Raw genomic sequence first — 21737 nt, 5'->3', positions numbered from 1 at the left:
GTGCCCTGTACACTCACATCCAAATTATTAATATATATCAAGAAAAGCAGTGGTCTTAGTATCGACCCCTGGGGAACACCACTGTATACCTTCCTCCAGTCTGAAAAACAACCGTTCACCACTGCTGTCTGTTTCCTGTCACTTAGCCAATTTCGTATCCATGCTGCCACTGTCCCTTTTATTCCATGGGCTTCAACTTTGCTGGAAAGCCTATTATGTGGCACTTTCTCAAACACCTTTTGGAAGTCCATGAACACCACATCAACCACATTGCCCTCATCAACCCTTTCTGTTACCTCATCAAAAAACTCAATCAAGTTAGTTAAACACAATATGCCTTTAACAAATCCGTGCTGGCTTTCCTTAGTTAATCCACACTTGTCCAAGTGACTGTTAATTGTTGTCCGAGATTAACTTTTCTAAAAGCTTCGCCACTACTGAGGTTAAATGGACCGGCCTATAGTTGCTGGGTTTATCCTTACACCCTTTTTTGAACAAGGGTGTAACATTTGCAATTCTCCTGTCCTCTGGCACCACCCCGTATCTAAGGAGGATTGGAAGATTATGGGCAGTAGCTCCACAATTTCCACCTTAACTTCCCTCAGCATGTTAGGATGCATCCCATCCGATCCTGGTGACTTATCAACTATAAGTACAGCCAGCCTTTCTCGCATTTCCTCTTTCAATTTTTATCCCATCCAGTAACTCCACTACCTCCTCTTTCACTATGACTTTGGCAGCATCTTCTTCCTTGGTCAGCTTTGGCTCAGTGGGTAGCACACTCAGCTCTGAATCAGAAGGTTGTGGGTTCAAGACCCACTCCAGGAAACTGAGCACAGAAATCTAGGATGACGATCCAGTGCAGTACTGAGGGAATGCTGCACTGTCAGAGGTGCAATCTTTCAGATGAGATGTTAAACTGAGGCCCCGTCTGCTCTCTCAAGTGGACATAAAAGATCCTATAGCACTATTTCGAAGAAGAGCAGTGGAGTTATCACTGGTGTCCTGGCCAATATTTATCCCTCAATCAACATAACAAAAACAGATTATCTGGTCACTATCTGTCACTTTGCTGTTTGTGGGAGTTTGTTGGCTGCCGCGTTTCCCACATTACAATAGTGACTACACTCCAAAAGTACTGTAAAGTGCTTTGAGACGTCCAGTGGTCGTGAAAGGCGCTATATAAAATGCAAGTCTTTCTTTTCTTTCTTTGTGAAAGACAATGCAAAGTACTCATTTAGTACCTCAGCCATGCCCTCTCTAATCAGCCCCCCCCCCCCGTTACTACCCGTTTACTATTTATATGTCTATAGAAGATTTTTGAATTCCATTTTATGTTGGCTGCCAATCTATTCTTATAATCACTCTTTGTCCGTCTTATTTTCTTTTTCATTTCCACTCTGAACTTTCAGAGGGACAAATTTGTGCTCACTTTACCCAAAACCTACCCAATCTAAATGGACTAGTACATTATCCTCTCAAGTTATAAATATGGAGTTTGCAGAAATGGGGGCAAATGTTGCTTCACGAATTTCTATTTTCTTCAGGAAACACCACAATCCAAACAGATTTCAACATTTAGGGAGAGGTTTATTTTCTGAAGCTTCTTTTTATACAAACAGTGTCACAGATGTACTCATTTTAGGCATCTGCAAGACGCGACCCACACCGAGCATGAATCTACATGTATCGGCACCATCCAATATGCTGAGTCTTCAGGTACAAGCTTCAATAATGAGGGGAGGTGAGGCATTATGACTGAGCCTGTCCTCTGCTACAATATATACATCCACACTTCTCAACAGGGGTCACTGAATGATGGCCAAGAACATAGGCTGATTTTTTTTCCAGTGTAGCGTTGCAACGATGAGGTTCAAGTCTCCCAACTCAGCTGCGATCAGTTAACCCAGCACAGATCAGAGGTTGAACATGGGCTCTCCCTCATCAGCATGGCAAATTATCTCACCCACTTGATGCAATTAGCCACCGAGCCATCAGGGGAAAACAGATTTAATGTTACTACTGATTTCGTTTTTCATATTCTACATTGTGAAGCACTGGTCCATATTGCCAGACACAATTATTTGGGGGGAAAATGTACCCTGCTGATCTGTAATATTCTCAGGCAATAGCTACTTGGAGAGAATACTAATTAGATGCATGCACAATAAAAGTAAAACTGCATCCCGAAGATTATGGGCTCAATTTTCCCCAGTGCCGTTTTTTGCAGTATTGCCAGAGTTAGGTCCATTTTTCTTGGCCCCAATCTCCGAGTGGTATGAGTGTTGGTGGGACATTCCATGGTTTCCCACTGCCCGAAGCTGGGGATTCCAGTGGAGTACAGCGAGGCACACCCAGGGCCCCACCAATACAGGCTGCGGGTCCAAGTGGGATGCAGCAAGGCACACCCAGGATGAGGAGGGGAAGGAGAGCTCGACAGCGCTCTCCTGAGGTGCAGGATCTAACAGATGTGGTTCACATGATGGCAATGAGTGCGAAGAGCATTGACCTTACCCGATCACTCCTGGACACCATCTGGGGTGGGTGATAAGGTATCGGGACTGTTGGGAGAAGTAACAACACTCTCACGAGAATTGGGAACACTGTCCAGGAACATGAGGGAGGGAATGTCTTAGGTAGCTGATATAATGTCGATGCACATGAGGGAGGGAATGTCGCAGGTAGCTGATGCGCTGTCGGCGAACATGAGGGAGGGAACGTTGGAAGTAGTTGAGACACTGTCAGGGCACATGAGGGAGGGAATGTTGGAGTTAGCTGCTGCAATAAGGGAACATGCCCAGACCCCGCATCCATTGACAGAATCAACTGCCACGCCCACTCCAAACCCCAGACCAGCCTCTGAAGAGGCCCAAACGGGGCCCTCCACATTACTGCCTGCCGCCCCCCACCCACCCCATCAAGAAGTGTGCATTGCCAGAGATGTTCAAAAGAATAAGCTTGGTCCCAATCCGAGAAACACCACGCCACCACCTGTAGGCAGGAGTGGTGGAGTCACCAAGACCAAGCGCAGCGGTCGGTCTTAGAATACGGTGGAGGTGCAGCCTTTCTTTGCTTATGTTGTTATTGTTGTTATTATTATTGTTGTTACTGTTCTCAAATTAAAAGTTTTTTTTGTAAGTGATGTAAATTTACAATTTTAAAAGTTTGCAATTGATCTTAAAGTTTCTAAGTGATCTTAGAGTTTGTAAGTGATCTTAACTGAAAACTTTAAAGTTTGATTGAAGAATATTTTTATTAAAGTTAAGTTAAGTACAAACAAATGTTTGTTAAACTTTTGAATAAAATATATTTTAAATTATAACTGAATCATACATTATTTGTTCCATTATTAACACAACGTTTTGAACTAAAGAAGAATCATTTACATTATTTGCTCCATTAACACAACACAACATTACGGAACAGGTCCAAACTGTAAACAGGTCCATGTGGAATAGTTGCCGCTGAGCCTTCAGGCAGCAAAGCGTTCACGGATGCGCTGCTGGCGGAAGGCTCGAACAATTGTTAAAGGGGCCCACCTTCCTCCGCTGTTGTGTTCCAGGTTCAGGTAGTTGCATGGCTTCCTCGTCCTCTTCCTCCTCCTCGTCATCGGCATCTTCCTCATCATCATCAGCCACTCTCACTGCAAGTGGGTCTTCCACTACCAGCTGCTGCTGTCTCATGATGGCGAAGTTATGCAGCATGCAGCACACAATAGTGAAGTAACCGACAATCTCAGGGCAGTATTGCAAGTAACCTCCGGAATAGTCCAGGCATCAGAAACATTGTTTCAAGATGCTAATGGTCCTCTCTATTATGTTGCGCGTCTCAATGTGCGACATGTTGTATTCCCGGTCAGCTTCCGTCTGGATTACATGTAGGGGAGTCATGAGCCAGGTGACGAGGCCATACCCTCTATCTCCCAGTAGCCGGCTCTGCCTTTCTGGCTGCTGCTGAAACATGGAAGATATAACGCTGTCGCATAGGATGAACACATCATGGGTGCTCCCAGCGTATCTTGCATCAACTGATATGATGCAATGCATGTCGTCACACACAAGCTGCACATTAACCGAGTGGAAGCCTTTTCTGTTCCTGTACATCTCGGAATCCTCCAAAGGTGCTCACAAGGTGATGTGGGTACAATCAATACAGCCCTGTACCTTTGGGAAGCCAGCAATCCTGGAGAAGCCTTTTCACGCATTGCCTGGGCGGTCATGGGGAACTTTATGTAGTCATTCTTCCAGGCATATAGTGCAGCAGTCACCTGCCAAATGCAGATATGTGTTGCATGTTGAGAAATGGAGCACACATCCTCAATTGTGGCCTGGAACGATCCAGGTGCATAGAATGAAAGTGCAGCTGTAACCTTCACTTCAACTGACAAAGCAGGCTTCCTGCGCTTCTAGGTTGCAGGTCTGCTTTTACTCACAGATCTCAGTTACAACTTCTTTGCAGAAACGCAGTCTTCTGACACAGTTTGCATCACTCAAGTACAGGTATGAACAACTGTCTCGATATACCCGACATAGGTAACGCCTCCGCCCATCACCCTACAGGCTCTGAGGTTCCTCATGCGATGACGTCGAATCAATTGTCTCCTCCGCAGCACCAACATGCAGAAGGCTTGCACGAGGTATGGCATTGTTAGCATTGTCCCCATAATTAAATTGTACTTTTGCAAGAAGCTCAAAACGGCAGGCAGGACAAGGTTCTTTGTTGTCTCTCTCCCCAAGGTCGACGCCCGAGTATGGACCACACCCAGGCAGGTCTGATCGGAAACCTCCCCTGCTTCATTTGATGCATAATGTAATGCTTCTCATGCCTTCTGTTCGCCTTCCACAATGCCCCCCCCAACCTCCCTCCCCGGGCTTCTTTTCAAGCCGAGTCCGTGTCCAGGCGAGGGATCGATTCTGCCGGCCGACGTTCCGACCCTCGAGCCCGGTTTGGAGACATTCGGTGGTTGCGTGTCAGTTTAAAAAAAATCAAAACTTAAGGAATTCCATTAAACTTCCATTTCCTGCATTTTAAGTTTTAGAAATTAAAGCTTGATTATGCATATTCATGTGTTCTTGACTCCCTCCAAAACTTCGCCTAAAAACAATGGTGTCATTCTGCGTCGATTTTTTAATGTGTGCTGGTTTTCCTTAAGTGCCCAGAACGTTTTTCTGGTGTGGTCACATACGCCGTCGGAGGAGAAATGTAAATGGGCCAAACTTGCAGAATTGTGAAAAACTGCCGCAGACATCGGGTTACGCCCCCATGACGCAAAAAAAAAATAACCTAAAGAAATCGTAACTAACTGAGTTACGCTGGCGCACAAAAATTGAGGAAACTTGGATTTTTAAATTTAGGACAAAAAATAGTGGCATGTGCCAAAAAAAACAGGGCAAATCACTGGGGAAAATTGAGCCCTATATGAGCAGCTTAAGATTGCATTTTATAAATAAAACAGGATCTAAGAAAGTAGGTAGGCACGGAAGGGAATATGTTTAAATTTAATATGAATATTTACAACCAGAGTGAGACATCCTAATTCTCTTGCACAAATTTTATTTTATAATTATGCTTTTGGTCTAATTTTGATTGAAATAATTGCTTATAAACGAGTGATGCAGAGTCACCAAGCAATGTGATTTTAAAGGCTATCATCGGGAAGTATTTTGTTAAAAAAAAACAAGAGCTGTTGCTTGATTCACCTTTGAATGCCCAGTTATCCTCATTCTGTCCAGAATGAAGAGATCCCAGCAGATCCTATAATGGCACTCACTCATACATATTTCAAAATACATCTTCAAAACAAAATGTGTGGGGGACCTCTGCAGTAGCTCGGTGTGCCCTTTAGAATACTTAATCAAATTTCATATAGTTCGATTTTCCCTTGCTGACCAATTACACAAGTTACTGTCATGGGCCACACGGTTACATAGAATATTTCTCAGGCTGTGGTTATATCACACAACTGCTTTGAGGCGAATGGCTGCAGAAGTTGGTTCAAAGCCAACAGTCCTCCATACATTTTCTGTGCCCACCAGACATTTAAATCATTCTACCACATGGGAGCGGGGCAGGCAGTGGCGGGGGAGTTTAAAACCGCATTTGGGGCACCCTTCCCGCACACCCCACCATTTTAATTCGCCAACTTCTCCTCCACATCAGGCACCCACTGCAGGCAAGCGGGGTCCTAATTAAAAGGTCAAAGTGCTGCACTAGAATGTCAATCTAGATGTGTGCCAAGTCTTTGGAGTGGGACCTGAACCCACAACCTCTGGCTCAGAGGTGAGTGTGCTGAGCCACAGCTGACACCCATGCAGCACAGAAAGAGAAAGGTATCTGGATCTTTCGCGGGGGGGGGGTGCGAGGGGGTGATCCGGGTGGGGTGGGGGGGTCCCTGTACTATGCCCCTGATAGTGTGGGGCATCATCATGCTCTGCTGCATTGCAGAGAGGCCTGCATTTGGAGGAAGAAGAAGCACTCATTACCAGACAAAGGATCTAGGGAAAGGAAAGGAAACAGTGCCACTTCATCTACCTTACAGAGGGAAATGTCAAGGATCTGCTCACAGCTTAGCAATTGCAAAGAGCTTCTCACTCTCGTCCTGTGAACTTAGACAAAAACTCTCTGCATAGAAACATAGAAACATAGAAATTTACAGCGCAGAAGGAGGCCATTTCGGCCCATTGTGTCTGCGCCGGCCAACAAAGAGCTGCACAGCGCTTGGTCAGCAGCCCTCAAGGTTACATATAAACCTATAAACAATGACGGAAAGGCAAAGAGCACCCAGCCCAACCAGTCCACCTCACAGAACTGCGACACCCCTGTAAGGGATAAATTCTAAAAGTTGTAAATAGGTGGTCAGAATTATGCTGAAAGTAGTGAACTTATCAGTATCAGGAGGGTCTGTATAACTGCCTATGTATGTAACACTTGCTTATGTAGATATAGCACAAATGTATAACGCATTGAGCTGAATCCGTAACCTCTGCAATACTTAAACAGCAAAATCAGCAGTTGTTGATCAGAAGTCTCTGAGGAAGAGATAAGGAAGCCAGTTTAGGCGCCTATTATACTGCGGCAAAGGGCAAGTGATGGAACAACACCACAGAAGGTGGGCAACTGCATATACCACTCAGAGACAGTTTGATAAGAGTCGACAAATCAATGTAACTTCGCTTATACAATTAGATCTATTGAGAATTTTGTAGGAGGGCACTCTTCTCCAAAACCTGTAGAATTTGTACTTGAAACCTCTTGTACTTCCGAGGTTTTAGGCTGAACCGTCCCGTGCATTGCTCGTAATAAAACCGGTAAACCTGAGGTTTGGTTTGTTTACTTCCGTGGTCGTTATACAGTGGGAGCTAGGCGAGGTGTCGTTTAACTATATCAGTTAATCCACCTTGAGGGAGAGAAGCCTCCTTTTACCCCAACACCCCTGATACTGAAAACATCTAAACTCCACCCCAATCGGAGTCATGTGATCTCCTCGGAGAGCCAAAAACCAGAGAAAAGCCCCTGCCAATTTATAGAGAAAAAATCTAAGAGGATTACTCTCTGACCCATCCGGGTGATCGACACTAGTCTTGGAGATCACATCCTGGCCGTATTCTATTCCCTGCAGTACTTACCATTCTACCTGCCGTCCAACAAAAGGTCATCCAGTCTAATCCCAATTACCAGCTCTCGGTCTGTAACGCTGCAGGTTACTGCACTTTAAGTGCCCATCCAACAATCACTTAAAAGTGGTGAGGGTTTCAGCATCCACCACTCTTCCAGGCAGCGAGTTCCAGATCCCCACAACACCCTGTGTAAAGATGACCCCCATCGCTTCTCGGCCTTTTGGCTAAGATCATGCGTAACTGACCTGACAGGGGAGTAACCATGACCCCAAAGTGGTTCTCCCTGGATCAGGAAGGTGGTTCTCCTATGCTTTTTGGAAATAGGAGGTGGGTGGGGTGGCTTGACCCATCCACCTCCACGGAGGTGTGTGGGTGGCTTGACCCATCCACCTCCATGGCACGAACCTGGTATTGCAGTATTTCCAGGAACGGTGCAGTGGCTCTAGGCCTTTTGACTAAGAGCATTGGCGCAGAGTGATCCTTGATGTGTGCAAGGTGACCTCTGGCGTTTGTGATTTGACAAAGAATTGGAACGATTGGCTACGAATTTAAAAAAAAAATCCCCTCTAAACCTTCCAGCAACCACCTTAAAACTATGCCACCTTGAAATAGACTCCTTCACCAAAGGAAATAGACCCTTACTATCCACTATGTCCAGGCCCCTCAATATTTTGTCCACGGGAGTTTAGCAGCGGTAGTGCGTCATCACCGTGCGCAGCAACCCGTTTCCGCCCCAGAGCAAAAATTCGGCCTCACCCCCTAAAGCTGCGCTGGGCAATGCCAGCGGCAGCTTCAGGGACTGTGTACATGACGGACAGACGCTCGCGGGTCATTAGTTAAAGGGGAGGTGGCGGCACATAAATAAAAAAAATCAGCTGACTTACCAGGCCCTCCTTGAAAGTGTGGTCCGTGCCGCGATCTGGCAGCCCGGCACTCCACTTGAGTGGCAGGCTGATGGCAGGGCACCCTGCTAACCGGTGGTCCAGGTAAGGCCCCGCAGAGTCGGCAGCTTAGCCCTCCCCTTTAAGGAAGGGGAAGGCCCCTTCTACGTGTAGCGCTGTGTCCTGCTCCCTCTGCCCCCTTAGTGCCCCAGCGAGGAAGTGGATCGTGGGTTTTTTTGCTCTTCACTTCCTCTCGGAGACGGTAACCCCAATGTCGTGAGTGGGCCGGGACATTCACACCTGTCGCAGGAACTCCCGTCTCGCAGATGTTACTGCCCCCAAACAGCGTGCTAGGCAATTCCCGGCCTTACTCTTTCCTATCCTGATCATTCCCTTGATTTGGCCCTTATCGTCGCTCCCTCAAGCCCAAGACTTAGTGTGGCATTTATTTATCTATTTGCAGTCGGAGACCTTCTTTCCGAAATTCGATCATTGGCGATTTGCATTGCTCCCCGACTTCCAAATCCCAGCATCCTCCTTGCAACAGAGCAGCATCTGACTCACCATGAGCAACACCACAGGAGATCTGCTAATGTATATAAACACATTGCCTTGAGTGTATCTTTAGTCTGTCATGTCACATTTACTGCACCACACTTCTGGCATCATGCCTGATTATATGCAAATCTCTCACAGCAGCCTGGCTCAAACTTTGTCTTTATAAATCAGTAACAAATCAGAACTGATAAGATAAGAAGGAACATGCAAAACAAAGACAATAGCAACAATAAAGAACCACTGAGGACATAAGAAAGCAACAAATCAACCATGAACAATCAGCGAAATGCACCAATTGAAGAAAGAAGGCAAGCTAGTACAATTGTTCCAAATATATTTCAAAAATCCTTTCAATCACCCTCTTAGTTTCTACCCAAAGTAGTGCATTCACAAAGGACTATTAGTTTTATAGCACCTTTCATAATCATCAAAACATCCCAAAGTGCTTCAGAGGCAATTTTCTATTTGAAGTGTAGTTACTCGTTATGTAGGAAAATACTGAATAGAAAAACTACGACAAATGTATTGGGCCATAATTTGCGGCCCATACAGGCGGGTACGAGGTAAGGGCCGCACAAGTTCCGGGTTAACAAGCGCAAAGCATCTGCGCGAAAACTCGGAACTTGCAATCTGTTAAGAATCTTCTTGACAGATCCAACGCATCTCTCCCCCGGGCAGAGAATTGGGCTATTTGCCCAACTTCTGCCCAGCAAATGCCCATTAAATTCTTACACTTGATAAAAGCAGGCGTAAGGTTTATTTTTAACAGTGTTAGAGTTTAAAAAAACATAAAAATACATTTTTATCATTTATACATTTAAAAAGCCTGTACAACAAGGTAAGTTTATTTTTAGCACCTTTAGAACATTTAAATTTATTTTTCAAAACATTTATTTTTTGTTTTAAATATTTAATGAAATTACATTTTAATTAATTTTAAATATGTAATTTTCTTTTTATTTATTTGATGTGCAGATATAATTTTTGGGGTGTTCCCATCCATGTTTATGGGGTTTCCGTGCATATGGAATTCGCATAAGCATGAATTCGAATTCCCTTCTTTTATTGGTTGGGCTGGCCCATGTGATCCCAGGGCCACTTGCGAACCGCCTGCACGCCTGGGATAAATGGGCCTCTACCCACGGGTACCCAGAGAGCCCAGGAGCATGAATCTCCGTACCATCCACACCAACAGGTGAGCGAGCATTTTATTTGCAAATCGGAGGCATTTCCCCGTGGAAAGCCTCTAACCGCAAATTCAGGGCCATTATCTATAAAATAGGGTCAGAAATTCACCAGATTGTCCGTATTTGACAAATAACGCCATTTTAGTGAAGAAAATAATAAGAAAAATTTCACCATTTTTTACTGGGGTAAGTTTGGCCAAAAAATACTCCTGTCTTTAAAAAACGGCGTGGCTGGAGGAATCGTGTTGGAAACGCCGTCCTCTTCAATTTTAGCACAAGGCCGATATCGTGAAAAAAACCAGGGGAAAAAACACCCGCAAAACTTTTCAAAATTAAAAAATAAAAATTGAGAAAACATTCACAAAAACATTAATAACAGAATCGCTGAATTTTTTTTAAAAATTCAACTTACCTTTTATGTAGGTCTTCTTACTTAACGTCATTTCTGAAGCTGCAACGCCAGGTTTTTCAAAACAAAGCGAATACGGCAGTGCCAAACGGCCAAACTTTGGCACTATGTTTTTTTAGGTATGGCATTACTGAAAATGGCAATATTTTGACAACGCCATCCCTTAAGGTTTGTGGAATTTTAAGCAGTTAATTTTTAGGACAAAAACTTTGTTTTAACGTGAAATAATGGCGTTAAAACGCACGTTACGGTGGCGAATTTCTCTTGTTTAAAATGCCTATTACAATGTTTTCTGTTGCAGCCGATGTAAAAAGCCTTAACGAACATTTAAGAATGTAGATTACTGATGGGACTCACAAGATAATAGGCCCATCACATGCCTGTGTTTACAACTTCCAAAAATGTTTATAATTGACAGCAACACCAGCCAATCACAGAATATGCCAGAATTTGTTGCTTGTCGGCCCCAGCCTATCCTAAGGAAAATGATTGAAACAAATCCAGGGAAAGTATTTACAATGCTATTTTTGTATTTTTCAGCACAAGATGAAGGAGAAGCTTTTTTGACTTTTTCTAAGATGACTTTGAAAGCAAAAATGTGAACTATATACTGGTTGATCTCCTGCAATTGCAATACAGCAATTGTAAGAGAGCCAAGTGCAGATACAGCTGAGGAGACACCTGGAAAGTGGGAAATAATTTGTTAGAATCTGTCTTTATATTTTGTAATGTTTTCTAAATATTTGCAGCAGCTACATTTCTCTTATTTATGTGTATTCTCAGCAAACAAAAGCAATCATTGTTCCACATAATCAGTCGTAAATTCAGGAAGGGCTGAACCACCTTTCAAATTTGGTGGGAGGTTCTCAATAAAAATCAAAAATGTCACCATTTAAGCAAACGGTTTTGGCAACATCAAGTACCATTGCAGAGATATTTGTTAAAACAGAAAGCTGCATATCTGTTTAATCTTTACTTAAGTTTTGCATATTTCTGTATTATAAAAACCTGTATTCTGGGCCTGCACAATAAAAACTTGCTGTGGCTATGGAAAATACTATTCATTTATTTTCCAGGAATCAGTTCATGAACATTTGCTTCAATGTCTCCGGAGAGATCTCTTAAAAACCTCTTTACAAATTAATAAAGATTTTTGGAAGCATGTGATGGGCCTGCTATCTTGTTGTATCCCGTCAGCTAAGAACAATATCTGGACATCTACATTCAAAGCTAAGGCTTTTCACAGACACAGGTCTCCAACAGAAAACATTGTAATAGGCCTTTTAAACACATAAAATTTTATTTTATTGATAATCATTTACAAGTTATTACACTGGAAATATGCTCTCTGATTTACTCTACAAGATATTGGGACCGAATTTCCTCATCCGCAATGCTGGTAAACTGGTGTAGCATAGGTGGAAAATTGGATGGGGCCATTCTGTCAGCTCTCCAACCCTGGCAGCACATCCCACCAGAAGCGATGGTGAATATATTGGCCTGGAAATTCCGGTTGGTGGCTTCCCGCGGGCAATTGCCTCCCAACCAGAGAATTTTTACGAAAGTACCTGGTGGTCTAGGAGGTGTCCTGAATTGCCGTGGGGAGGCCTTTTCTTCCCGCGCTGCAAAGCGCACTCCCGTCCTCCAGGCTCCCACACAGAAGGTGCAGCCACGTGTGACTGCTCAGCCAATCAGGTATTTCACAGGTTCCCATTAATAGCACTGAGAACTCCGTATCTACGAGTTCTCAGTGCTATTAATGGGAAAAAACAAACACACAATAAAAAATAAAAAACAGACCACACATATTTAAAATTAATTGAAATTAAAGTTCTTAACGTCTTTTAAAAATAAAATATATTTCCGTTTTTTTTAAAAAGTTTTTTTAATTGTGGTTAAAAATAAACTTACCATAGTGGGGAGAGGGTTTTTAACAATAAAATATGTTTTTATAATTTCATTTTAACATGTTTTAAAACACTTGCACCTGTAAAAGTAGGCTATGCGCCTACTTTCATCAGGCGCAAGATTTTTGAGGACATTTGCTGGGCAAAATATGCGTAAATCACGCAATCTTGCCCTTGCAAATGTTCTCGCTCCCGATCTGGCTACGATCTGTCAAGATCCAGCCGTAGAAACTTCGTACGGGCCCAGAACGTCAGAATTTCTGGGCCAATATGTTCATCCAAGTATGGATGGGCCTATTATAATGAGAACCAAATGACGGGAATATGTCACACAATGTATTTTTCAGCTCTAGAAAAACTGGGCACAAGGAATGTCTGGATGTCCCTGGCATCCAATGTTGCTAAAGGAGGGGAGGGGGAATGTAGTTAAGTTTTAAAAGGCCAGTTTTGCCAAAGTAATCGATCATAGGGTGATTCATTGCAATGGGGAAACTAAAATAATTGTATACCAACCACTGTTAAAATTCCTAAAGCCCTCATGGCCCACTTACTCTGTGTCAAGATGCTCTGAGGGATTCTCTCCTCCGCACCTGAGGCAGGCATAAGCAGTGGCCTCATCAATAGCCTACGCACCTGCCCAAAATATGGTACATGCTCCTGATTCTGGGAAATGAGGCATGGGCAAAAGGTCGGCCTACCGAATATCTGCTGCCATTGTCACAGACAGAAAATTTGACAAACTGTATTTACTATTTTACTTTTATAAATTATATTTTACTCTTTATCTACAGACAGTTTTACTCTTAAAGATGATACTGTTTTATATGTCACTTATCAGTTTATCTCAAAGCTTCCTTATAGGCAAATTCCATTAGTGTGTCTACCATAGCAACTAATGTCCTCTTTACCTTCGCTAGTTACAACAACAAATTTGCAACAGTATATATGTAAATAATACAGATTTGCAGTTGTTCCATTGCTACAGTATCCACCCTGCAGTATAATCAGAGCGAATTAGGAAGAAGAACAGGGACAATCAGGGAAACGGGGTGTTCTCTCGAATTATCTGACAGGAATCAATGAATAATTCACAGCTGCTCTGAACTTGGGATTCTATTTATAAGACACATTTTCTCTTGATACGATTATAAAATCAATGTAAACTTTCATAGTTTAAAATGTTGGTAATGGTATGTCACCAGGGAAATGGTGTTGGAATGAAACTCCCTGGGTATGTCGGTCAAGGGGTCTGCCAACCATCGATGTGGTTTCAATTTAAAAAAATACAATTTAAATTTATAAATTAAGGGCAGTATAACCATTAAAAACGTAATCTCAGGAGCTTAGCTCCCTTAAAAAGGGAGGTAGGGAGGAGCAGAATGCAAACTGAGTTCAACCACATTACATTTCACTTCTTCTTGTCAGCTGAGGGAATAGGTTCATGCCACCCTTTCCTGTTCTCTGATTTCCCAGTACAAATATTATTAAAAATAATACTTGTGTTTGTATAATGCCTTATCTCATTGAAATGTCTTTAAGTGGCTCTGAGAAGTAATTACTATTGGAATGTAGTTACTGTCCTTATGTGGGTCAACGTGGCATTCTGTGGCAGCAATGTCGGACAAGCAGCTGTTCATCTGCGTCTTTTTTGATGGTAATGATTGCAGGAGGATTGTTGGCCAGGTCAACAGGGTGACTCCCTGCTCTTCATTATATAATGCTGAAGAATCTTTAATGTCCAACTGAACAGGTTATGTAACCTCGGTTTAACAGTTAACTCAAAGTATGGCACCTCCAACCATAAGGTATCCCACTCAGTATGGCCTTGGTATCAGCCTAGATTAGGGGTCCAAGTCCAGGGACAGGCTGAACTCTCAGTGGTGAGAATCCCAGGGGGCAAAATTGCCCCTTTTTGAGAGGCCTGTTAGCTCCTCTGGGAGGCACTAGACACTTTTCGCCCAGGGGGAGGGGGCGCTACTGGCTGCTGGAAAATTGCCCGGGAGTTTGCATCGTGCCCCACGGGTAGTTCCCCGGGCCGCTGAGCAACCGGCGATGATGTCATCGCCGCACGCTGGTATCCCTCAGCGCCGCGCGCCAACCCCTTTCTGCCCCACGGGAGAAATTTCCCCGCAGCCGGCGAGGCTGGTGCGAGCAGGTGTGAAAGGCCAGCTTCACAGGTACTGAAGCTGGCCAACATCCACTCGCGCGGCAGAAGTTAAAGGGGAGGTCACCATCGCCACCATCTTTAACGTTCTGCCAACTCTCGGGTCGGCTTCAGGTCATCCCCCCCTAACGTTGTCGGGGTCAGTATCGCGTAGCCCGGCACTCAATTTTGGGTGCCGGGCTGCAGCCCTGGCACCATGCTGCTCTGGTGGTCCATTGGCGGTTATTAGAGGCCTTACAGAGTGTACAGCGGCCCGCCCCTTTAAGCGAAGGGGAGGGGTGTTGAAGCATGTAAGCACTACGCAGAACATCCACGTAGGGCTGAACAACTCACCTCGTTGTCGGTGCTGGAACCGCCCCTAAAAGGAAGGGGTGCGTGCGAGATTGCGTAGGAAGTCCCGACAGGTTACCGCTCCCAATCGGGGCGCAGGGCAATTTCGCCCCCAATCTTTTACATCTCAGCAATGCCAGTTGGTCTGATTTTTCTTGATATGTGCAGTTATCTTGTAGCTCCTCACATTTGATTTGTAGCTATGTTGAGTCAAATTAAAAAAACACAAAGTCCTTTGATGATTGATTGGCAAATGTTCAGTTACTTTGATACTCAGCCATGGAATACAGGAAGGATTCATAGTTGTTTGTTGCCTGATCTGTGCTGAGTTCATTGGTCTGAGCTGGTGCTAAGGCCAGTGCATTACAATGGGCCTCAGTATGTCTGAGCTAGCAAGGTCAAAATCAGTCACTCGGGTGCAATTCCCCTCAAGGTCGAATAGCCCACAAATAAACACTGTCCCGGCTTATGTATTAAATACTGCCAGTTGGTTGAGGTGCCAAAGGACAGTGGGCAGGCAAGGAATGACATCCCAGCACGAGCCACCATCTCTGGAAATAGGGGAACAATTGGGAAAGGGAAAATAAATCATATTTCACACAGACCAGAGAGAAAAGAAAATCAACGCTAGTTAGAGATTATCAGGAAGAGGAAATCAGCTGGGTCTGTCTGCAGGTCATTATGGTTGACAATAATATGGTTGACAGTGCACTCTTATTGGCACAAGCAGGATGGACAAAATGGCCCGCTCTGTGCTGTAAAATTATATTGGTTCATCTCTTGCCAGTTTTACATCTAAAAGTTTCATTCGAAAAAATATGAATCTTGTCAAGTTTCGACATGATATATTACAAAAGTTATTTTTAGTTTGAAAGACCCATAACTCATCTGCAGCAGATGTACAAGTAAATTATAATGGTCTTTCCCACAAGGCATAGAACATCAGTGATGCACCACCAGAGGTGCAATATTCTTTGTCTACGTCTGAATGCTGTTTGGTTTGGAATCTGCTCTGAATCCACCTCGAGTTATGGTATTATCCTTTGCAATTAATTAAGACCCAGCTTTTAACAGTTCCCTTCATTTCTGCATGTCTCTCTTTCATTGAGGTCAAATGATAGCATTTTATAGAACCACCGGGCTGATCCTCTCAAAAAGTCCAGAGGGGAGATGAGGAGAATTTCTTTTATGCAATGAGTTGTTATAATCTCGAATGCACTGATTGAAAGGGTGGTGGAAGCAGATTCAATAGTAACTTTCAAAACTGAATAGGTTATATAGTTGAAAAGGAAAAATGTGCAGGGCTATGGGGAAAGAGCAGGGGAGTGGGACTAATTGGAGAGTTGTTTCAAAGAGCCGACACAGGCACAATGGGCTGAATGGCCTCCTTCTGTGCTGTAAGATTCTATGATTTGCTCTTTTGTGTTATTGTACTGTAGCCTAATTATGCAACATGTTGATGCATACGAGTGTATACTAGTGTTTTTTGTGCCTGTGAGTTCTGAGTCTTGGCACATTTGTTGGTGTTCGAAGCAAAGGCAGGTTTTTTCCACCACAGAAAACGAGGCAAAATTGAACAGCAATCAATCCAATGCACTCTAACTGGTTAGCTTAAAGGTTCCAGAGGGGTGCTTAGACTGTTCACTAGCTTAAATCCTGAACTATTGAATGGTGTGTGGTGCAGAGCAGAGTGGAACCTAAATTGAGGCAAGAAATACATATTAAAAAGCAATGTTCATATATGCTTACCAGGAGTGTTGTGAGTGCAACGTAATGGCACTGCTCCAGGGGAGTTGATACTGGTCCACAAGTTACAAAACACAAGTTACAAAATTCACAACTTGTCAGCCTTGAAGAAAAATGTGTATTTAAAAAAAACATTATTCCCCAAGAGAGTGCTAGTCCACCAGGCGATAGAGGATCATGTTTCATATTCTCTCCTGCAAAAATATCTGCTGGTGTAAAGAAAATATAGCAAGATCTTAAGCTGTGGAAATACAATTTCCTCCTTTAAATATTAATTTTATCTTCTGTCCCATGTCTTTGGCTTAACTTAGGCCACACGTCCAAAAGGGTGTTCAAGTCCTCTGAGTGACAAGTGCGTGGAAGTGGCCAAAGGCAGGACTCACACTTCCACTCTACATCTTCTACTCCCCCGATCTCCGTCCCCTCTCCCCACCTTACCTTCACTTTGCCAATGGCTATGTCCAAAATACTAGAACTCACTGTCGGCGGAATTATGAGCATAAATGAGCACCTAACCATTTGAGAGTAACAGTGTGGTACATTATGACAGCACCCTACAGTTGCAACTTTAAAGAAGTATCATAAACGAAAGGCGGAAGAAGGATGGGGGTGGATTCCGTGGGGGTTCTCTCGCTCGGTCACCATAACTTTGGTGAATGAGCTGCGGAAATTCTGGGAAAAGACTGTTTTTCCTGCATTTAGACAGCTCTTCCACCAATGTTATGTCAAATGATTTGTAAAAGTGTCATGTATGTACATGCTGTTTGTAGCCACCAGATGGTGTCATTGTTGGAGGACACTGAGTAGCACGCACATGGTACTGCTCTGGTATAAAAGGCCAGCCATTTTGAGAGTCAGGTACTTTGGGCCGTAATAAAGCAGAGCCAAGGTTGTACCTTGCTTAGTTAAACAGTACTCAGTTTGAACCTTGGGCGACGAGAATACAAGAACCTATGTTTGCAAAATGAGCACGATTGGATTTTTAGAGCGATTTGTGGAGGGAGAAGATTGGGCAGACTTTGTGAGCCGTTTGAACCAGTACTTCGTGGCCAATAAAATGAAGGGGGTCGATGATGCAGATTGGCGCCGGGCCGTGTTCCTCACTGTGTGCAGTTCAAAGATCTACGGTCTGATAAAGAATCTACTCATGCCTAGTGATCCAACAGAGAAAACGTACGAGGAGTTGTGTACATTGGTACAGGAGCACCTCAAGCCAGATGACAGCATCATCATCTTGAGATACAAGTTTTATACATACGTTCGATCGGAGGGCCAGAGCGCGGCGGAATTCGTTGCCAACCTGAGATGTCTAGCGGATCCATGCAAGTTTGGGACGGTGTTGGCAGACATGCTGCGGGACGTCTTTGTTATCGGTATCAACCATGGGATGATCCTGCGCAAACTTCTGGCGGTGGAGGAGTTGGATTTAAAAAGTGCCATCCAGATCGCTCAATCGTGTATGACGTCGGACAGGAGTTTAAAGCAAATATCGGTGAAGAACCGAACCTCGGCAAGTACTGTAAATGCGATTGATTCGGCGTTCGGCAGAGTGGCACATGGCACGGCCTATCTGGCTGCGTTCGCGAAACCTGTGGCTGCCCAAAGTCCGCCAGCGGGAATGTATCCGACTTCTCCGTGTTGGCATTGTGGGGGAAATCATCGGCATCAGCAGTGCCGATTTAAGCAATATAGTTGCAAAGGCTGTCTGAGAGTGAGGCATCTCCAAAGCAAGTGTCCGCAGATGAGCAAGCGAGCTGCGACACACCACGTTGAGGATGAGAGTCAGACTAGTGCAGATCTGGATACGCAATCTGAGATGCCAGAGGAGGAAGTGTATGGACTGTACTCTTTCATAACCAAGAGTAAACCAATTTTGATTAATGTGAATTTAAACAGGATACTGGTATCGAAAAAACTGGACACAGGGCGAGTCAATCGATCATGAACGAGAAGGCATTTAATAAACTTGGGATACTAAGACTGTGAGGCCCAGGCTGAGCCCTGTTAATGCCAAGCTGCGCATGTACACCAAAGAACTGATGAAGGTGATTGGCAGTGCACAAATTAATGTGTCGTACAATGGTGCGGTTCATGAGTTACCTTTGTGGGATTGTTCCAGGCAATGGCACAACGCTGCTCGACAGGAGCTAGTTGGAGAAAATCAGATGTGACTGGAATGACATAAAGGCGCTGTCGTCGGAGGAAGATACAAGTATTGAGCAAGTTCCCCTCGCTGTTCAAACCGGGTATCAGCAACTTCATGGGAGCCAAGGTGCAGATCCAGGTGGACTCAGATGCAAGACCCGTCCATCATAAAGCTCAGGCAGTGCCTTATATGATAAGGGAGAAGGTCGAAATTGAACTGGACAGACTCCAGCGTGAAGGGATCATATCACAAGTCGAATTTAATGAATGAGCCAGCCCCATTGTTCCTGTGCTGAAAAGTGATGGCACAGTCAGAATCTGTGGAGACTACAAGGCTACGACCAACAGCATTTGGAACCAAGATCAGGAACCGTTACCGAAGGCTGATGACTTGTTTGCAATGCTAGCCGGAGGGAAATCATTCACAAATCTGGACTAGACGTCGGCCTATATGATGCAGGAGTTGGTTGAGATGTCAAAGAGACTTACGTGCATTAACATGCACAAAGGATTGTTTATTTACCACAGGTGCCCGTTTGGAATTCACTCGGCTGCAGCAATACTCCAGAGGAATATGGAAAGTCTACTGAAGTCCGTTCCCAGAACCGTCGTGTTCCAAGATGACATCCTGATCACCGGTCGTGACTCCAAGGAACATCTGAACAACCTGGAAGAGAGTCTGGACAGAGTGGGACTCAGACTTAAACGATAGAAGTGCGTCTTCATGGCACCGGAGGTCGAATTCCTTGGGAGGAAAATCGCCGCTGATGACATCACATCTACTGACGTGAAAACCAAAGCCATCAAGAATGCACCCAAGCCACAGAACGTGGCGGAGCCGCATTCGTTCCTGGGTCTACTCAACTACTTTGGTAACTTCCTACCTAAATTGAGCATCTTACTTGAACCACTACACATGCTATTGAGAAAAGGCAACAACTAGGTGTGGGATGCATTGCAAGATAGAGCTTTTGAGAAAGCCACCAATCTGCTTTGCTCGAACAAGCTGCTGGTACATTATGACCCATGTAAATGTTTAGTTTTGGCCTGTGACACATCGTCATATGGAATTGGTTGCGTGTTACAACAAGCCATTGAGTCGGGGAAACATCAACCTGCCACGTATGCATCCAAAAGTTTGTCTAAAGCAGAAAGAGCCGACAGTATGGTAGAAAAAGAAGCTTTAGCATGTGATTACGGTGTTAAAAAGATGCATCAATACCTGTTCGGTCTGAGGTTCGAATTAGAGACTGATCACAAGCCACTCATTTTGTTGTTTTCCGAGAGCAAAGGTATCAATACCAACACTTCATCCCGCATCCAAACATGGGCGCTGACATTATCTGCCTATGATTATGTCATTAGCCACAGACCTGGCACAGAGAATTGAGCCGGTTGCCGTTGCCCACATCGGTGGTGGAAACGCCACAACCGGCAGATTTAATGTTAATCATGGATGCTTTTGAGAGTGAAGGTACCCCTGTCAAGGCTCAACAAGTTAAGATCTGGACCAGCCAGGACCCGATATTATTGATGGTAAAGAGTTGCATCCTCAAAGGGGATTGGTCTGCCACACCTTAGCAAATGTGCGAGGAGGCCAAACCGTACATTCGTCGCAAGGACGAACTGTCTATTCAAGCAGATTGCATATGGTGGGGCAATCGAGTTGTAATGCCTAAGAAAGGGAGAGAGAAGTTTGTGCATGAGTTACACAGCACACATCCTGGTATAGTGATGATGATGGCCATCGCCAGGTCCCACGTATGGTGGCCAGGAATTGATTCTGAGCTGGAAGCATGCGTGCATCAGTGCAACACCTGCATGCAGCTCAGCAAAGCACCACCGGAATCACCGCTGAGTCTGTGGTCATGGCCATCCAAACCTTGGTCCTGGATCCATGTAGATTTTGCAGGTCCCTTCCTGGGCAAGATGTTTTTAGTGGTGGTGGATGCTTATTCAAAGTGGATAGAATGCTTAATCATGTCATCCAGTATGTAAACGGCAACCCTAGAGAATCTCAATGTCATGTTCGTGACACATGGTCTGCCTGACATAGTGGTGAGCGACAATGGGTCGTGCTTCACCAGTCAGGAGTTTCAGGAGTTTGTAAAACTTAACAGCATAAAACATGTAAGGTCAGCACCGTTCAAGCCTGTGTCCAACGGGCAAGCAGAACGTGCAGTACAAATTATCAAGCAAAGCATGAGGAGAGTAACCCAAGGGTCACTGCAGACCCGCTTGTCTTGCATACTGCTGAGTTACAGGGCAAGACCCCACATACTCACAGGGGTCTCGCCTACTGAACTCATATGAAAAGAGGTCTTAAGACCAAGTTATCTCTTGTACACCCGGATTTAAATAATCAAGTTGAATACAGAAGACAGAGTCAACAAGGGTACCACGATCGTGAGATTTCTGTTAATGATCCTGTAGATGTGTTGAATTATGGTCAGTGTCCCAAATGGATCGCTGGTACGGTCATGGCCAAGGAGGGCAACAGAGTATTTGTTATTGAGCTCAATAATGGGCAAACTTGTAGGAAACACATGGATCAAACAAAGCTGAGGCACACAGACGAGGCAGAGCAGTCGGACGAAGAAACAGTCGACGACCAACCAACCTACCAGCAGCCTTCAGTGAACTAAAGGGTCATCAGTGAACCCGGAATTTCCATCACGGACTTGTTCAATAAAAATGGACTTGCAATTCCTGACATGGCCACTGCCACCCCCAACAAGTCAGCCATCCAGCCACCAGCCACAACAGACTCCGCACATTCACCCAAGGCCAGAAT

General features: G+C 44.4%; 1 pseudogene; it reads left to right on the top strand.

Moving 5' to 3' along the window:
• Positions 1 to 7820: 7820 nt before the first annotated feature.
• LOC139266381 (U2 spliceosomal RNA) lies at positions 7821 to 8058 on the top strand (annotated as a pseudogene).
• Positions 8059 to 21737: the final 13679 nt, after the last annotated feature.

The sequence above is a fragment of the Pristiophorus japonicus genome, chromosome 6 (assembly GCF_044704955.1).
Source record: "Pristiophorus japonicus isolate sPriJap1 chromosome 6, sPriJap1.hap1, whole genome shotgun sequence".
NCBI lineage: Eukaryota > Metazoa > Chordata > Chondrichthyes > Pristiophoridae > Pristiophorus > Pristiophorus japonicus.
This window is presented reverse-complemented; position numbering and strand designations above follow the sequence as displayed.